The following is a 21,251-nucleotide window of genomic DNA, read 5'->3' on the forward strand; positions in this document are numbered from 1 at the left end:
GTGTGAATGCCGCTGCCGCCCGACACGCCAGAGGGATGCTTTAGCATTGCCCTCTATGGAGATGGTTCACATCTCCACGCCGAACGCCGGAAGCCTGACGCCTGCCGCCTGAAAAAAGGTCCCGGACCTTTTTTTCAGGCGTCTTTCGGCGTTCGGCTAGGAGATGTGAACCATCTCCATAGAGGGGGTCACAGGCTGCATTCACAATCGCGGTACAAAACGCCGCTATTTGCCGCCACAATTCGCGGGACAAAACGCCGCGATTCAGTACGCTATAGTGTGAATGCAGCCTAAGTGGAATTATTTTAGGACTTGGAAAATGCACCAGGTCGCCCACCATAAAGGCCCCTCCCCCAAGCAAAATTATAATATTTATCTAATCTTAGTGAAGCCTGAGACGGGATAGTTTTTTTTATACAAAATTATAATATTTGTCTACTCTTGGGGTTACCTGAGACGGGACCGTTTTTTTTTTTTTTTGTAATAGATTTTTTCATTGATAAAATTGGCAGCTGTAGGTGGAATTATTTTACAACTTCCTGGAAAATCATTCTCTGCAAGTAGTGGCGGATTTAAAGGGGGCAAAAGGGGCAATTGCCCCCCACTTTTAAAAATATTGATTGAGTGAGGTCTCTTTCAGATGGGCAGTTGGAGGGGGGGGGTAGTAAAAACATGGTTGAGCTATGCTTTTACCACCCCCTGGCCAGACACCCAAACTGTAAAATAACAGCTGGACGTGACTGTTCACATACCATGGCCATTGGATTTTTAAATGTCAAACCTTCCTATTGAGTTCAATGGGAACATGCCGCAACTGTTTGCAATGCATGGTAGTGTGAGGTGAAATCAGGTGGTGAAGATGCCTCTTCAGAGGGCACAGCACTCCACCGCAAGTGTAAAAGAGCCCTAAGTGACTTTGTAAAGCTGGCAGGGCCACCCACCCTCAGAATTTTACCAATACCTCTGAATCAGCCAAAATTCGAACAGCGTATTGCCAACTTTAGATTGTAAGCTCCTTGGTGTGAATGTACTCTAATGTACACTAAGTGCTGGGTAAATTGTTGACACTATTAGCTGGATTCACAAAGAATTACGCCGGCGTATCAGTAGATACGCCGTCGTAACTCGGAATCTAAGCCGTCGTATGTTTAAGTGTATTCTCAAACTGAGATACACTTAAACCTAGCTAAGATACGCCGACCTGCGCCGTCGTATCTTAGCTGTCTAGTTCCGCCGGCCGCTAGGGGCGTGAACGCTGATTTACGCCTAGAATGCGTAAATCAGCGAGATACGCCGATTCACGAACGTACGCTTGCCTGTCGCAGTAAAGATACACCGTTTACGTAAGGCGTTTTCAGGCGTAAAGTTAGTCGAACAAATAGCTGGCTTAGTCAATGTTAAGTATGGCCGTCGTTCCCGCGTCGAAATTTGAAAATTTTACGTTGTTTGCGTAAGTCGTCCGTGAATGGGGCTGGACGTAATTTACGTTCACGTCGAAACCAATACGTCCTTGCGGCGTACTCTGGAGCAATGCACACTGGGATATGTCCACGGACGGCGCATGCGCCGTTCGTAAAAAACGTCAATAACGTCGGGTCACGAGTCATTTACATAAAACACGCCCCCCTCATCCTCATTTGAATTAGGCACGCTTACGCCGGCCCATTCACGATACACCGCCGTAACTTAGGAGGAAAGTGCTTTGTGAATACAGCACTTGCCTCTCTTACTTACGGCGGCGTAGCGTATTTGGGATACGCTACGCCGCCTCAAAAGTGAGCCGCCCTACCCAGGGGCGGACTGACAACTCATGGGGCACCCGGGCAATAGAAGATTATGGGGCCCCTCTGGCTTACAGATGGCCACCACGCCAGGAGGCAGTGCAGAGGCAGGGCAGCTAAAATCTTGGGATATTCACATTAAAGGCATGTCAGTTTCGGACATATCAGGGACAGATCTAAAAAAAAACACACATTTTTACATACTGTCCCTGGTTTTACTGAGCCTGGCAACCCTGATGGGGCCCCCTAGTGGCATGGGGCCCTCGGGCAGTGCCCGAGTGACTCAATGGTCAGTCCGCCCCTGGCCCTACCTGAATCCAGCTATATATAAATACCTGTGATAATTAAAATAAAATAAACACTGTCATTAATTTACTTCCAGCTATTCTTATAATGCAAGGATACTGAATTATTGTTGAATATTGGGATACCCCCCTGTACCCCCTGACCCCTTCTTCTCCCGCAGCCCATGCACTGCATGCAGGACCTGGGCTCTGCGGGATGCCAGGAAACACAGGGGACAGGAAAGTGAGCAATACCACAGCGGTTACATGGATAAAGACAGCCACAGTGATTAACACAGATACACTGAACTGGAATTCAAGTCAATCTGGTTGAAAATCAATCATTTTGCTTCCTGGAAGAGAATAGGGAGAAGAGATAAAGGCAGAGAGAGAAAAGGCAGAAAGGAGTGGAAGTTCATAACATCTGAATAGGAAAAATCAACACTTTGCTGCAGCAAAAGGGAAAAGTAAAAAAAAAAAACAGCAGCTGCAAAGGAAGGACGAGGATGTAAAATGTTTTCATTCGCCATTTTACAGATGAGAACCAATCAGACTGCATATTGTATGACTATTTATCGACCTCTTTATCTGCAGCCAGCATTATGTACTACATACACATATAATTACCAAAAGAATTGGGACGCCTGCCTTTACACGCACATGTAGGTGGATTCAGGTACGGCGGCGTATTAGTGAGTCGGTGTAGCGTATCGTATTTACGCTACGCCGCCGTAAGTCAGAGAGGCAAGTGCTGTATTTACAAAGCACTTGCCTCCTAAGTTACGGCGGCGTATCGTAAATGGGCCGGCCTAAGCGCGCCTAATTCAAATGAGGATGAGGGGGGCGTGTTCTATGTAAATTACTCGTGACCCAATGTGATTGACGTTTTTTACGAACGGCGCATGCGCCGTCCGTGGACATATCCCAGTGTGCATTGCTCCAAAATACGCCGCAAGGACGTATTGGTTTCGACATGAACGTAAATTATGTCCAGCCCCATTCACGGACGACTTACGCAAACAACGTACATTTTTCAAATTTTGACGCGGGAACGACGGCCATACTTAACATTGACTAGGCCAGCTATTTGTTCGACTAACTTTACGGCGCAGGTCGTCGTATCTTAGCTAGGTTTAAGGTTATCTCAGTTTGCGAATACACTTAAACATACAACGGCTTAGATTCCGAGTTTGTGAATCTAGCCAATGATCTTTAATGGCATCCCAGTTCAATATTGAGTTGGTCCAGCCTTTGCAGCTATAACAGCTTAAACTCTTCTGGGAAGGCTGTCCACAATGTTTAGGAGTGTTTCTACGGGAATGTTTGACCATTCTTCCAGAACAGTTGGATGAGAAGGCCTAGCTTGCAGTCTCTGCTCTAATTCATCCCAAAGGTATTCTATCGAGTTGAGGTCAGGACTCCACCTCAAACCTCTGATGTGATGGCGGACCTCTGATGTGATGAGGGGACCTCTGATGTGATGAGGGGACCTCTGATGTGATGGGGAACCTCAGATGTGATTCGGGACCTCAGATGTGATGGGGGACCTCAGGTGTGATTGGGGGACCTCAGATGTGATGGGGGGACCTCAGATGTGATGGGGGGACCTCAGATGTGATGGGGGACCTCTGATGTGATGGGGGACCTCTGATGTAAAGGGGGACCTCTGATGTGATGGAGGACCTCTGATGTGATGAGGGGACCACTGATGTGATGGCGGACCTCTGATGTGATGAGGGGATCTCTGATGTGATGGAGGACCTCTAATGTGATGGAGGACCTCTGATGTGATGAGGGGACCTCTGATGTGATGGAGGACCTCTGATGTAAAGGGAGACCTCTGATGTAAAGGGGGACCTCTGATGTGATGGCGGACCTCTGATGTGATGAGGGGACCTCTGATGTGATGAGGGGACCTCTGATGTGATGGCGGACCTCTGATGTGATGAGGGGACCTCTGATGTTGTGGAGGACTTCTGGTGTGATGGAGGACCTCTGATGTGATGGGGGACCTCTGCTGTAAAGGGAGACCTCTGATGTAAAGGGGGACCTCTGATGTGATGGCGGACCTCATGTGATGGCGGACCTCTGATGTGATGGGGGACCTCTGATGTGATGGGGGACCTCTGATGTGATGGTGGACCTCTGATGTGATGGCGGACCTCTGATGTGATGAGGGGACCTCTGATGTGATGAGGGGACCTCTGATGTGATGAGGGGACCTCTGATGTGATGGAGGACCTCTGGTGTGATGGAGGACCTCTGCTGTACAGGGAGACCTCTGCTGTAAAGGGAGACCTCTGCTGTAAAGGGAGACCTCTGCTGTAAAGGGAGACCTCTGATGTGATGGCGGACCTCTGATGTGATGGCGGACCTCTGATGTGATGGCGGACCTCTGATGTGATGGGGGACCTCTGATGTGATGGCGGACCTCTGATGTGATGGGGGACCTCTGATGTGATGGGGGACCTCTGATGTGATGAGGGGACCTCTGATGTGATGGGGGACCTCTGATGTGATGGGGGACCTCTGATGTGATGAGGGGACCTCTGATGTGAAGTTAATTTCATCTAGGCGGCTCCCGGGCTCTGTATAATAATAATAATAATAAGTACCATTTAGAGTGGGGTGTCTTGAGACTTTGCATACTTTAAAAGAGTGTCGTGACTTAAAAAAGGTTGAGAAACAATGTTTTACCCACTGATGCTGGGAAGAGGGTGCCCTGTGTCACTTTCCCAGGGCATGGTCACTCCCAATTGGCAGTAAAGGTTGCAATAAGTAGCTCCAACTGTGGCCAATTCCTGCTGAATCAGCCAAAATTTGAGCTGTGGTTGGCTGTGTTGGCACCGCCCGGCTCAACAAGTGTTAATTTTTTTAAATCAACTTTTTGTTGAAGTAATCAGGTGGAAAATTGTCGGCTGAACAGTGATGGCATCCAATCAGATCTAGTCATTTTTTATTTATTTTTTGACAGATCTGACGGATGCCAGTTATCAGAATACAGTAGCTGGAAGGGGAGATTCTTTCATCCATGCTGTTGTATGTGTATGGCTAGCTTAAGGTGAAGGCTGTCAGTGGTGACAATGTTGATGGAGCACTGTTCTTTAGACTACAGCACTAAAAAAGGTGACAACGCTTCAGTGGATTTTCTGTAGGCCACTTGGCACTGTCACTCTGCTAAATTTCAATCTCTGTATTTGCGGATGATACGAAGCTAAGCACGGCAATAACTTCTCCGCAGGATGTGGAAACCTTGCAAGAAAATCTGAACTAATTAATGGGGTGGGCAACTACATGGCAAATTAGGTTTAATGTGGAAAAAATATAAAATAATGCATTTGGGTGGCAAAAATATGAATGCAATCTACTCTCTGGGGTGAGAACCTCTGGGGGAATCTAGGATGGAAAAGGACCTGGGGGTCCTAGTAGATGATAGGCTCAGCAATGGCATGCAATGCCAAGCTGCTGCAAGCAAAGCTAACAGAATATTGGCATGCATTAAAAAGGGGATCAACTCCAGAGATAAAACGATAATTCTCCCGCTCTACAAGACTCTGGTCCGGCCGCACCTGGAGTATGCTGTCCAGTACTGGGTACTAGTCCTCAGGAAGGATGTGCTGGCACTAGAGAGAGTCCAGAGAAGGGCAACAAAGCTAATAAAGGGTCTGGAGGACATTAGCTATGAGGAAAGGTTGCGAGCACGGAACTTATTCTCTCTGGAGAAGAGACGCTTGAGAGGAGATATGATTTCAATGTACAAATACCGTACTGGTGACCCCACAATAGGGATAAAACTTTTTTGCGTAAAGGAATTTAATAAGACACCCAGCCATTTACTAAAATTAGAAGAAAAGTGGTTTAACCTAAAACTGCGTAGAGGGTTCTTTACTGTAAGAGCAGTAAGGATGTAGATTTCCCTTCCACAGGCGGTGGTTTCAGCAAGAAGCATCGATAATTTAAAAAAAACTATTAGATAAGCACCTGAACGACCACAACATACAGGGATATACAATGTAATAATGACATATAATCACACACATAGGTTGGACTTGATGGACTTGTGTCATTTTTCAACCTCACCCACTATGTAACTATGTAACTATGAAGAGGAATTTATTGACAGGATCACCAGGTATATATAAATTGAATGATGTTAACCCCTTACCGGACAGTGTCATTAGTACAGTGACAGTGTTCAGTATTATCACTGTATTAGTGTCACTAGCAATGTCAGTGTCAGTTATTGACACTCCCAGTGTTTGTTAGTGCCAGATTGCCTGCCACCCTATCACAGTCCCACTATAAGTCGCTGATCACCGCCATTACGCCAGACAGAGAGCCTTGACGGGGCCTGCAGCTTACACAGCCCTATTTCGCTCCACACAGCATATATAAGCATGCCAGTCTCCTCCTCCCATTAGATCTGATGAAAATGCGGAAACGCATCATCACCACGAGCCCCTGCCTGACGTCACTTCTTGTCGATGAGAGCCGTGTGCGCTCCAGGCTGGAACGCACGCTACCGAACAGTCACTTCCGGGTTTTGCTGTGCCCGCAGTGCTCTGCCACGCTTCTTCCCTGGACAGCAATCAACAAAACCCTCACCAGAGAAGCCACCATCATCGGCTGACGATCCACAGTGACTACACTTCCCTTTTTATGAGCGCATTTTGTACTAATTTTTAGTGAGTAGCCATTTGGCTGTTTTAATTAATAAATTCCATATTATCAGACATACTGCACTTAGTAGGCGCATTTTTTCTTTTTGTTTTCACCGCCATTACAGTATAGCGTCTATGCTGCACATATTCCAGTATATATACCATAGTTTGTGAAAGCTATAACTTTCACACAAACCAATTAACCACTTAAGGACCGCCTCCTGCACATATACGTCGGCAGAATGGCACGGCTGGGCACAAGCACGTACAGGTACGTCCTCTTTAAGTGCCCAGCCGTGGGCAGCGGGCTCGCGCCCGCGACCAGGTCCGAATCTCCGTGACCGCGGGACCCGCAGACCCGATCGCCGCTGGAGTCCCGCGATCGGTCCCCGGAGCCGAAGAACTGGGAGAGCCGTGTGTAAACACAGCTTCCCCGTTCTTCACTGTGGCGCCGTCATTGATCGTGTGTTCCCTTTTATAGGGAAACACAATCAATGACGTCACACCTACAGCCACACCCCCCTACAGTTAGAAACACAAATGAGGTCACACTTAACCCCTTCAGCGCCCCTTGTGGTTAACTCCCAAACTGCAATTGTCATTTTCACAGTAAACAATGCATTATTAATGCATTTTTTGCTGTGAAAATGACAATGGTCCCAAAAATGTGTCAAAATTGGCCGAAGTGTCCGCCATAATGTCGCAGTCACAAAAATCGCTGATCGCTGCCATTAGTAGTAAAAAAAAAAAAAAATAATAAAAATTGCAATAAAACTATCCTCTATTTTGTAAACGCTATAAATGTTGCGCAAACCAATCGATAAACGCTTATTGCGATATTTTTTACCAAAAATAGGTAGAAGAATACGTATCGGCCTAAACTGAGGAAAACATTTTTGTTTTATATATTTTTGGGGGATATTTATTATAGCAAAAAGTAAAAAATATTGCATTTTTTTCTAAATTGTCGCTCTATTTTTGTTTATAGTTAAAAAAATAAAAAAACGCAGAGGTGATCAAATACCACCAAAAGAAAGCTCTATTTGTGGGAAAAAAAGGACGCCAATTTTGTTTGGGAGCCGAATCGCAAAAACTGGCCAGGTCCTTTAGCTTCCTAAAGGTCCGGGTCTTAAGTGGTTAATATATACTTATTGGGATTTCTTTTTTATCAAAAACATGTAGCAGAATACATTTTGGCTTAAATTTATGAAGATATTTTTTTCTTTTTTTATGGGATATGTTTTATAATAATACATATAAATTATTTAATTTTTTTAAAGTGTCATCCTTTTTTCGCTTATACTGCAAAAAAATAAAAAAACACAGTGGTGATCAAATACCACCAAAAGAAAGCTCTATTTGTGTGAAATGAATTATAAACATGTAATTTGCATACAATGTTGCATGACCGCACAATTGCCACTCAAAGTAGCATAATAGCAAAAAATGCTCTGGTCAGGTTATGAAGGGGGTAAAACCTTCCAGAGGCCAAGTGGTTAAACCAATATTTTAATAATGATGGCAGAGGATGAAAACTGCACAGATAATACATTTGCTCCTTGGAAAAATGTGGATTTGAAAATTGTTACAAATGAAAGGTTCAAATCATAATTGTATATGCCAGCCTGGCTTTGTCTCCGAAGGACTCAGTCACACACAATGAATGAAATCTTTAATACACACTTCATGTGTCCTTCTCATTGCTCATATTGTTATGGGTACAATCTGAGACTGACCCAGACAAAGAGAAGTGGGTCAGCTTATTCAGGAGGTCTGACTTCAGTAAGTCTGCTATGGAGGGTTTCCAAGCACTTTAATGTTTGCTTAACTAGCATAGCTTATAATGAACATACCTAAATACACTTAAAGGGGTTTGGTTTTTATTTTCTAAATGGGTTTCTTTAACCACTTGACAACTGGGCACTTAAACACCCTTAATAACCAGACCAATTTTCAGCTTTTGGTGCTCTCACGTTTTGAATGACAATAACTCAGTCATACAACACTGTAACCAAATGACATTTTTGTCCTTTTTTTCCCACAAATAGAGCTTTCTTTTGGTGGTATTTGATCACCTCTGCGTTTTTTTTTTCCCGCTATTAATGAAAAAAGAACGAAAATTTTGTAAAAAAATGAATTTTTCTTCATTTCTATCATATCATTTTGTAAAAAAGTAATTTTCCTCATACATTTGGCCTAAAATGCATACTGCTACATATTTTTGGTAAAAAAAAAAAAAAAAATTTGGATATTATTTAGTCTGGGTGAAAGTTATATGGTCTACAAGCTTTGGTACCAATTTCTGAAAATTGAACAATTTGATCACACCTGAAGTACTGACAGCTTCTCTCATTTCTTGAGACCCTAACAAGCCAATAAAGTACAAATACCCCCCAAATGACCCCTTTTTGGAAAGTAGACATTCCAAGGTAGTTAGTAAGAGTCATAGTTAGTTTTTTGAAGTTGCCATTTTTCCCACAATTCTTTGCAAAATTAAGATTTTTTTTTTTTTTTTTTTTCATACCAATATTGTCATTATAACAGGTTATTTCTCTCACATGGCATGTATATTCCACAAATGACACCCCAAAATATATTCTGCTGCTCCTCCTGAGTATGGCAATACCACATGTGTGAGACTTTTACACAGCGTGGCCACATACAGAGGCCCAACATCGAAGTAGCAACTTCAAGCATTCTAGGAGCATAAATTACACATCTAATCTCTCAACCAGCTCCTCCTGAGTATGGCGATACCACATGTGTGAGACTTTTGAAGGCCCTGGAGCACCAGGACAATGGAAACGCCCACAAAGTGACCCCATTTTGGAAAGCTAACACCCCAACGTATAATCTATGAGGCATAATGAGTCTTTTGAACAGTTCATTTTTTTGCAGATGTTTTTGGAAAATGTGGAAAAAAATGAAAACGCATTTTTTTTACACAAAGTTGTCCATTTATAGGATATTTCCAACACATAGCATGTACATAGCAAAAATTACACCCCAAAATATATTCTGCTGCTCCTCCTGAGTATGGCGATACCACATGTGTGAGACTTTTACACAGCGTGGCCACATACAGAGGCCCAACACCGAAGTAGCAACTTCAAGCATTCTAGGAGCATAAATTACACATCTAATCTCTCAACCACCTATTACACTTTTGAAGGCCCTGGAGCACCAGGACAATGGAAACGCCCACAAAGTGACCCCATTTTGGAAAGCTAACACCCCAACGTATAATCTATGAGGCATAATGAGTCTTTTGAACAGTTCATTTTTTTGCAGATGTTTTTGGAAAATGTGGAAAAAAAATGAAAACGCATTTTTTTTACACAAAGTTGTCCATTTATAGGATATTTCCAACACATAGCATGTACATAGCAAAAATTACACCCCAAAATATATTCTGCTGCTCCTCCTGAGTATAGCGATACCACATGTGTGAGACTTTTACACAGCGTGGCCACATACAGAGGCCCAACACCGAAGTAGCAACTTCAAGCATTCTAGGAGCATAAATTACACATCTAATCTCTCAACCACCTATTACACTTTTGAAGGCCCTGGAGCACCAGGACAATGGAAACGCCCACAAAGTGACCCCATTTTGGAAAGCTAACACCCCAACGTATAATCTATGAGGCATAATGAGTCTTTTGAACAGTTCATTTTTTTGCAGATGTTTTTGGAAAATGTGGAAAAAAAATGAAAACGCATTTTTTTTACACAAAGTTGTCCATTTATAGGATATTTCCAACACATAGCATGTACATAGCAAAAATTACACCCCAAAATATATTCTGCTGCTCCTCCTGAGTATAGCGATACCACATGTGTGAGACTTTTACACAACGTGGCCACATACAGAGGCCCAACACCGAAGTAGCAACTTCAAGCATTCTAGGAGCATAAATTACACATCTAATCTCTCAACCACATATTACACTTTTGAAGGCCCTGGAGCACCAGGACAATGGAAACGCCCACAAAGTGACCCCATTTTGGAAAGCTAACACCCCAACGTATAATCTATGAGGCATAATGAGTCTTTTGAACAGTTCATTTTTTTGCAGATGTTTTTGGAAAATGTGGAAAAAAAATGAAAACGCATTTTTTTTACACAAAGTTGTCCATTTATAGGATATTTCCAACACATAGCATGTAAATTACACCCCAAAATATATTCTGCTGCTCCTCCTGAGTATGGCGATACCACATGTGTGAGACTTTTACACAGCCTGGCCACATAGAGACCCAACATCCAAGAAGCACCATCAGGTGTTGTAGGGACACAAATTACACATCCAATTTCCTTACAATCTATCACATTTTTGAAGGCCCTTCATATTTCTAACACAGCATGTACATACCAAGAGTTACACCCTAAAATACATTCTGCTGAGTAATGGGTACAAAAAAAAAGGATTACCTGTGTTTTTAGTAGTGCAATTGTCCACAGGAGGAGAGCCCTGATCCAGGCAGCAGGCAGGGACGTGGTCAGCGACAATGAATGGAATTGTCCAGGCAGCAATATTGTTCATAGTCGGTACATAGCCAGCAGTGCCAAAATATTGGTCCTGGTAGTAAGGCCAGGAAAGAATGGGGACAGGGGCAGAGGCTTCTCCCACCCAAATCTCTTTGAAGCCTCCGGGCAACCAGACCCTAATCTGGGAATGAGAAAACTAAAAAATTAGTTTTTTCATCCAGAAAAACAATTCTGGAGCCCCTCACATGTGTGAGACCCCTGTGTTCCCACTAGCATAGCAGGGTAAAAGATCAATCCAAGGGGCAGGCAAAAAACGTGGTCAAACAGTCCAGGGTCAATTCCAGAGCAGGCAGATGTAGGTACAGTTTAGGGTTAGGCAAAAGAGTGGTCGTATAACAAGCCAGGGTCAGTTCCAGAGAAAGCAGAGGTATTTTTAGTATTAGGCAAAATCGTGGTCGTATAACAGTCCAGGGTCGGTTCCGGAGAAGGCAGAGGTATGTAGAGTGCAGTGGCATAAGGGGTGTGGAGGAAAATGACAGGGAATTTGAATTTTGTTTACCTAATAATTTTCAATAGTGTGGTAACGGCGGAAACATGCACCTAAACAGAGGCCTGGTTGGGAGGGACAATCGGGACAATAAACTGTTGTGTCTCTTCTGACTCCTCCTCTGGCGCACACCCGGCATTTCTTCTGACGGGCTGCACCTGTTCGACGGGGGGGATTTTGTCAGGAAAGTGCCGTTCGTGAAGTCTGCTCACGCAATCAGTGCGAAGAATGTCTGGTGGCATTTCAGGGAACAAAAGGGCGGTGATAACGTCTTCTTGGTAGAGTAGATATGGAACGGGATTCTGTGTTGCTTTTTTGTAGATAACATAAGAGTTATAGAAGGCCAAACTGAAAAAGTAAATGGACACTTTTTTATACCAGTGACGGGATTTTCGGGAGGGAAGATAGGGTTCAATCATCTGGTCATTGAAGTCTACGCCACCCATAAATAAATTGTAGTCGTAGACACAAGATGGTTTCTGCACTGGGCCGCTTCTTTTGGGGACTTCCACGTAGGTGTCATTGTGGATGGTGGTGAGCATGTGGACATCTCGTCTGTCCCTCCACTTGACAGCCAATAGCTCCTGGTTCCGTAAAGACGTCGTCTCTCCTCGTCTCAGCTTCTGATTCAACAATTTTTGGGGGAAGCCCTTTCTGTTTATTCTCACTGTGCCACATGCTGGGGTGTCTCTCCGGTAAAGATTTCTAAACAGGGGCAAGCTGGTATAAAAATTGTCCACGTAAAGGTGGTATCCTTTTCCAAGTAGTGGATAGATGAGCTCCCAGACGACTTTTCCACTTGTTCCGATGTATTCGGGGGATTTGCGGGGATGTAGTTGGGAGTCCTTCCCTTCGTAAACAATGAAGGAGTAGATGTACCCCGTGTCTCGGTCACACAGTTTGTACATCTTCACCCCATATCGGGCCCTTTTGCTTGGGATGAATTGTTTGATGCCCAGCCTGCCGTGGAATTTTACAAGGGACTCATCTGTTGATATATTTTGTTGAGGGGTATATAACTGGGGTAATTTTTCAGAAAAAAAATTTAGAAGTGGCCGAATTTTAAATAATTTGTCAAAAGCAGGGTCATTTCGGGGAGGGCACTGGGTGTTGTCATTATAGTGGAGGAACCGTAGAATCATGAAGTATCGGGATCTGGGCATACGGGATGAGAAGACGGGCATGTGGTGGATGGCTTTGGTAGACCAATAGGAGTACCCTTTGGTTTTTTTTGAGAGACCCATATTGAAGGTCAGGCCTAAGAATATTTTAAACTCCTCTACGGTCAGGTCTCTCCAATGAAAGGGGCGGGCATAGCTGGAATCGGAGTTGCTTACAATAAATTGCTGAGCGTAGAGATTGCACTGGGCCACAATAGATGACAATAATTCGTCTGTAAAAACTAAATGAAAAAAATCAATCATGTCAAAATTATCGGTGTTCACCTGTACACCTGGTTGGGCGGTGAAAGGGGGGATACTTGATGCTCCAGAATTCGAAGGCAGCCACAGGGGGTTTTGAAGGCCATAGGGAAGGCTGGCATGGCCCCTATCCCTTTGGGGCAGAGAGGACACCCTACTGGTGCCTGACCTTTGTTGCACTGCTTGCGGGGTGGACGGCACTGCTTGCGGGGTGGACGGCACTGCTTGCGGGGTGGACGGCACTGCTTGCGGGGTGGACGGCACTGCTTGTGAGGTGGACGGCACTGCTCGCGAGGTGGACGGCACTGCTTGCGAGGTGGACGGCACTGCACTAGTAGTAGGCTGCTCCACGCCAGAACGCCTTCTTTTAACGGGCACAGGTTCCTCCTCTGAATCAGTATCAGACTTGCTTCCTGTTACGGGCTCATAGGCCGAATCGGAATCGGACAGAGACTCCTCGCAGCTGTCATCAGACGCCCATAGTTTCTGGAAGGCCTGCTCGGTGGTAAAAAATTTTTTTGCCATACTGGTGGCTAGTGAGGCTGGACTGCAGAACACTGGTGGGCACTAGTGGCACTGCAGTGGCGCAGGTGTGACTGATGGGCAAATGTGGCACTGGTGTGGCTCTGGTTGCACTGCTGTGGCTCTGGGGTCACTGATTAGCAGGCGGCACTGGTGGGCACAGGCGTCACTGCAGTGGTGCAGGTGGAACTGGTGTGGCACTGGTGGGGCACAGATGGCACTGGTGGGGCACAGATGGCACTGGTGGGGCGCAGATGAGCACTGGTGGGGTGCAGATGAGCACTGGTGGGGCGCAGATGAGCACTGGTGGGGTGCAGATGAGCACTGGTGGGGTGCAGATGAGCACTGGTGGGGTGCAGATGAGCACTGATGGGCACAGGTGGCACTGATGGGCACAGGCGGCACTGATGGGCACAGGTGGCACTGATGGGCACAGGCGGCACTGATGTGGCTCAGATGACACTGGTGTGGCACTGGTGTGGCTCAGATGACACTGGTGCGGCACTGGTTTGGTACAGGCGGCACTGGTTTGGTACAGGCGGCACTGGTGTGGCACAGGTGGCACTGATGGGCACAGGCGGCACTGATGGGCACAGGTGGCACTGATGGGAACAGGCGGCACTGATGTGGCAAAGATGACACTGGTGTGGCACTGGTGTGGCTCAGATGACACTGGTGCGGCACTGGTTTGGTACAGGCGGCACTGGTTTGGTACAGGCGGCACTGGTGTGGCACAGGTGGCACTGATGGGCACAGGCGGCACTGATGGGCACAGGTGGCACTGATGGGCACAGGCGGCACTGATGTGGCTCAGATGACACTGGTGTGGCTCAGATGACACTGGTGCGGCACTGGTTTGGTACAGGCGGCACTGGTGTGGCACAGGCGGCACTGGTGTGGCACAGGCGGCACTGGTGTGGCACAGGCGGCACTCGTGGGCACAGGCGGCACTCGTGGGCACAGGCGGCACTCGTGGGCACAGGCGGCACTTGTGGGCACTTATGGGCACAGGTGGCACTTATGGGCACAGGTGGCACTTATGGGCACAGGTGGCACTGATGTGGCAGTGTTGTGGCACTGATGTGGTAGTGTTGTGGTACTTTTGTGGCACTGGTGTGCACTGGTGTAGGACAGGTGGCACTGGTGGGGCACTTGTGGGGCACAGGTGGCACAGATGGCACTAGTGGGGCACAGATGGCACTAGTGGGGCACAGATGGCACTAGTGGGGCACAGATGGCACTGCCTGGGGCACAGATGGCACTGCCTGGGGGACAGATGGCACTTCCTGGGGTAAAGATGGCACTGCTGGGGTAAAGATGGGGCACTGCTGGGCACTGCTGGGCACTGCTGGGGACTGCTGGGCACTGCTGGCACTTACTATGGTTTGAACAAATCTCTCTCCTTTTCTCTCACGCTGCAACGGTGTGAGGAGAGGAGAGAGATGACCTGCATGTGACCCAGCCGCAGGGTTTGTTTACAAATGTGATCGCGCCGTCATTGGACGGCGCGATCACGTGGTAAGGAGCCGCTTCCATTGGCTCCTTACCGCGAGTGCTGTTGCTGCGGGTCCCGTAGACCCGGCGAGCACCGGCGATCGCGTGTGCGCGCCCGCTCGGGCGCGCACAACGCAGTCTCTGGGAGGACGTACATTGACGTCCTCCTAGAGTACAGGAACCGCTCTGTAGCCGTATTTTGGCTATAGGGCGGTTACCAACTGGTTAAGCTAGTGCATTGTTGGTTCACTTACCTTTTCCTTCCATTTCCCTTCTAAATGTTTTTTTTCTTTGTCTGAATTTCTCACTTCCTGTTTCTCCTCAGTAAGCTTGCCCCCATCATCCGAGCCGTTCTGGCTGGGGGTTAGTCAGCATGCTCGCCCCCTCCCTTGGGACTACATCCCTGCAGGGAGATACTGGGCCAGATTCAGAACGGAGATACAACGACGTATATCTTAGGATACGCCGTCGTATCTCTGAGTGTGTGTGGTCGTATCTATGCGCCTGATTCAGAGAATCAGTTACGCATTGATTTCCCTAAGATCCGACCGGCGTAAGTGTCTTACACCGTCGTATCTTAGGCTGCATATTTACGCTAGCTGCTAGTTGGCTCTTCCGTATAAGTACGCAATGAATATGCTAATTAGGTATTTACGCCGATTCAGAAACGTACGTCCGGCCGGCGCATTTTTTTTACATTGTTTACGTTAGGCTTTTTTCGGCGTAAAGGTACCCCTGCTATATGAGGCGTAGCTAATGTTAAGTATGGATGTCATTCCCGTGTCGAGTTTTGAAAATTTTACGTCGTTTGCGTAAGTCGTTCGCGAATAGGGCTGTACGTAAGTTACGCTCACGTCTAAAGCAATGACAAGTTGCGGCGTAATTTCGAGCATGCGCACTGGGATTTTTTCACGAACGGCACATGCGCCGTTAGTAAAATACGTCAAATACGTGGGGTCACAGTGAATTTATATAAAACAAATCATCCCCATTTGAATTAGGCGGGCTTACGCCGACAAACATACGTTACGCCGCCGTAACTAAAGGCGCAAGTTCTTTCTGCATACGGAACTTGCGCCCTAAGTTATGGTGGCGTACCGTATGTGAGATACGTTACGTCGCGCCGACAGATACTGCTATGTATCTGAATCCGGCCCACTGTGTATAAGTGTGTGTGTTTATTATATATATATATACAGTGATGAAAATAAGTATTTGAACACCCTGCTATTTTGCAAGTTCTCCCACTTGGAAATCATGGAGGGGTCTGAAATTGTTAACGTAGGTGCATGTCCACTGTGAGAGACATAATCAAAAAAAAAAATACAGAAATCACAATGTATGATTTTTTTAACTATTTATTTGTATGATACAGCTGCAAATAAGTATTTGAACACCTGAGAAAAACAATGTTAATATTTGGTACATTAGCCTTTGTTTGCAATTACAGAGGTCAAACGTTTCTTGTCGTTTTTCACCAGGTTTGCACACACTGGAGGAGGGATTTTGGCCCACTCCTCCACACAGATCTTCTCTAGATCAGTCAGGTTTCTGGGCTGTCGCTGAGAAACACGGAGTTTGAGCTCCCTCCAAAGATTCTCTATTGGGTTTAGGTCTGGAGACTGGCTAGGCCACGCCAGAACCTTGATATGCTTCTTACAGAGCCACTCCTTGGTTATCCTGGCTGTGTGCTTCGGGTCATTGTCATGTTGGAAGACCCAGCCTTGACCCATCTTCAAAGCTCTAACTGAGGGAAGGAGGTTGTTGCCCAAAATCTCGCAATACATGGCCCCGGTCATCCTCTCCTTAATACAGTGCAGTCGCCCTGTCCCATGTGCAGAAAAACACCCCCAAAGCATGATGCTACCACCCCCATGCTTCACAGTAGGGATGGTGTTCTTGGGATGGTACTCATCATTCTTCTTCCTCCAAACACGGTTAGTGGAATTATGACCAAAAAGTTATATTTTGGTCTCATCTGACCACATGACTTTCTCCCATGACTCCTCTGGATCATCCAAATGGTCATTGGCAAACCTAAGACGGCCTTGACATGTGCTGGTTTAAGCAGGGGAACCTTCCGTGCCATGCATGATTTCAAACCATGACGTCTTAGTGTATTACCAACAGTAACCTTGGAAACGGTGGTCCCAGCTCTTTTCAGGTCATTGACCAGCTCCTCCCGTGTAGTCCTGGGCTGATTTCTCACCTTTCTTAGGATCATTGAGACCCCACGAGGTGAGATTTTGCATGGAGCCCCAGTCCGAGGGAGATTGACAGTCATGTTTAGCTTCTTCCATTTTCTAATGATTGCTCCAACAGTGGACCTTTTTTCACCAAGCTGCTTGGCAATTTCCCCGTAGCCCTTTCCAGCCTTGTGGAGGTGTACAATTTTGTCTCTAGTGTCTTTGGACAGCTCTTTGGTCTTGGCCATGTTAGTAGTTGGATTCTTACTGATTGTATGGGGTGGACAGGTGTCTTTATGCAGCTAATGACCTCAAACAGGTGCATCTAATTTAGGATAATAAATGGAGTGGAGGTGGACATTTTAAAGGCAGACTAACAGGTCTTTGAGGGTCAGAATTCTAGCTGATATACAGGTGTTCAAATACTTATTTGCAGCTGTATCATACAAATAAATAGTTAAAAAATCATAAATTGTGATTTCTGGAATTTTTTTATTTGATTATGTCTCTCACAGTGGACATGCACCTACGATGACAATTTCAGACCCCTCCATGATTTCCAAGTGGGAGAACTTGCAAAATAGCAGGGTGTTCAAATACTTATTTTCCTCACTGTATATGTGGGGGTTAAACAAGATGAACATTTTATTTTATGGAAAAAAAAAATGGCAATTGTTATAGTATAACTATAGGATTTTTGCTTATTGCTGTCTGGACGCCAGATAGGAAGGTTTCCCCTCTCTATTTATCATCAAAAGTGAAGAAAAAAAATCCCAAATTTTCGGCTGTCACCAGAATAGAAACAGAGGGGAAATCTTTTACTTGGGACAGTAGTTCTAGTGACAACTGGGGATTCCTTTGCTTTCTTTTTTTTACTATGAAACGAGAAGTAACGGGAAATCTCCCCAAAGGGTCACAGGTGGCAAAAAAAACCTGACAGGGGTTATAACCCTTCATTATTCTATTCAATTTACCTCCGGAAGATTTTCTCCATTTATGACCAGGCCATTTTTTGTGATACAGCACTACTAAAAAATTGCATGGTCATACAACGCTGTACCCAAATAAAATGTATGTTTTTTTCCCACAAAGAGCTTTCTTTTGGTGGTATTTGATCACCTCTGTGGATTTTATGTGTAGCGGACGGATGGTTGCTACTAGTTACCAACATCCACCATATCACCCTACTGCCAGGCCTCTGCAGAGGCGCATTGCGGGCGGTATTGCCGCGGTTTCCCATTGTTTTCAATGGAAAGGAGCGGTATACATGCCGCTCCTCTCACCGCTCCAAAGATGCCGCTGACAGGAGATTTTTTTCTCTCCAGCCAGCGCATCGCCTCAGTGTGAAAGCCCTCAGGCTTTCACACTGAGTAGGCAGTGAAGGAGTTTTTGAGGCGGTATAGCAGCGCTATTTTTAGCGCTGTACCGCTCGAAAAACTCCTCAGTGTGAAAGGGGTCTTAACCACTTACCCCCCGGACCATATTGCTGCCCAAAGACCAGAGTACTTTTTGCGATTCGGGACTGCGTCGCTTTAACAGACAATTGCGCGGTCGTGCGACGTGGCTCCCAAACAAAATTGGCGTCCTTTTTTTCCCACAAATAGAGCTTACTTTTGGTGGTATTTGATCACCTCTGCGGTTTTTAGTTTTTGCGCTATAAACAAAAATAGAGAGCCAATTTTGAAAAAAATTAATATTTTTTACATTTTGCTATAATAAATATCCCCCAAAAATATATAAAAAAACATTTTTTTTCCTCAGTTTAGGCCGATACGTTTTCTTCTACATATTTTTCGTAAAAAAAAATCGCAATAAGCGTTTATTGATTGGTTTGCGCAAAAGTTATAGCGTTTACAAAATAGGGGGTATTTTTATGTCATTTTTATTATATTTTTTTTACTAGTAATGGCGGGCGATCAGCGATTTTTTTTCGGTATTGCGACATTATGGCGGACACTTCGGACACTTTTGACACATTTTTGGGACCATTGGCATTTTTATAGCGATCAGTGCTATAAAAATGCATTGGATTACTATAAAAATGCCACTGGCAGTGAAGGGGTTAACACTAGGGGGCGGGGAAGGGGTTAAGTATGCCTGGGTGTGTTCTTACTGTGGGGGGGGTGGCCTCACTAGGGGAAACACTGATCCTCTTTTCATACATTGTATGAACCGAAGATCAGCATTTCCCCTGCTGACAGGACCGGGAGCTGTGTGTTTACGCACGGGAGTCGGGGGGCGAGCGGGGGGCTCCCAGCCGCCTAGTGGCGGCTGGGAGAGAGGATGTCATATTACGTGCTCTTGCCCAGCAGAGCCACCTTGTGGACGTATAACGACGGTGCGCGGGCGGCAACTTTGCAAAGAATAACCAATCACAAGCAAGGAAAAAAAAACAGCATTTTTGCTTGCACATGATTGGATGATGGATGTCAACAAAGCTTTCCCTCATTTACTAAGCTCTGAAGCAATGTACTTGCAAAGGGCACGGGCTGTTTGCCTTTAGTATATCAGTTATGACTGATCGGTGTAAATGTACCATACAGGTTTATCCCTGCGCACTTCATTTCCTTTAGTAAATTAGGCCCTGGTATTCAGGTATGGAATTTCAGTATGAGAAATACTGGCTAAAAAGATGAATAGCGTGAAATCATAAAAATCTTCAATGTCTTTATTGCAAAGAGATGCATTGAAGTGATTTGTACATGTATTTTTAGATGGCACAGAAAAGAAAATACAGTTTCCTTATATATAAAAGTGCTGGCGTGTGCGACCTGAATTTTCATTCCACCAGGCTGCTAGCGTAGCAGGCGAATGAGCGAGGTGTCCTACCGCATTTCACTCATGTGAGCAGCACTGTGTAACTGCAGCAGTGGGGATGGATGAGATGGAGCGAGGTTCATAAATGAGAGCTGTACTGAGAGGAATATGGAGTCTGACATTGCTGACCTCTTTGAAAAATGCTTGTTGCCTGACTGTCCTCCTGATTCACTGGTTTCAAAAGCTCCAAAGGGCCTGACCTGGAATTAGTATGCACATCAGAAGCGCAGCCTTTACTCAAGACTGTTGGCTTTTTTTCAGGTCAATGAAGGTATTAAAGACAGAGACAGCCAGACAACTAGATTTATCAAAGTATGGGAGATCCAAAATCATTTTAAAATGCATAGACCCGGATTCACATACATTGGCGCATATTTATGTGGGCGTAGCGTATCTAATATACGCTATGCCGGCGCAGCGCACAGATGCAAGCACAGTATTCACAAAGCACTTGCCCCCAGTCGATGTTAAAGATACGCTGGGTTTCCTCAGCGTAAGCCAGCGTAGGTGGAAGTGGGCGTGAGCCATGCTAATGAGGCGTGACCCCATGTAAATGAAGGACTGAGCGTCATAAAGTTACGAATAATGTACGGCGCATGCGCCGTCCCGTCGATGCATCCCATTGCGCATGCTCAGAATCACGTCGAAACAACTACCTAAGATACGTCGAATCACTGCCTACGACGTGAACGTAACCTACGCCTAGTCATATTCACGTACAATGTACACGACAAAAGATACGACGGCTTGTGTTCCCTGGTCCATACCTTTGCATGAGTTGCGCATCCTATATGGGGAATAACTTTACGCCGGATATACGACTTACGCAAACCGCATATTATGCACCGGGCGCAAGTACGTTTGTGAATCGGCGTATCTCCCTCATTTGCATATGTGCATAGAAAATCAATGGGAGCGGCAAATGCGCACAGCGTAAATATGCGCCCACGATACGACGGCATAGGCAAGTTACGTCGGTCGTAGGAAGCCTATTTTTAGGCGTATCTCAGATTGTGGGCACGGCGCACAGATACGACGGCGCATAG

The sequence above is a fragment of the Rana temporaria genome, chromosome 3 (assembly GCF_905171775.1).
Source record: "Rana temporaria chromosome 3, aRanTem1.1, whole genome shotgun sequence".
NCBI lineage: Eukaryota > Metazoa > Chordata > Amphibia > Anura > Ranidae > Rana > Rana temporaria.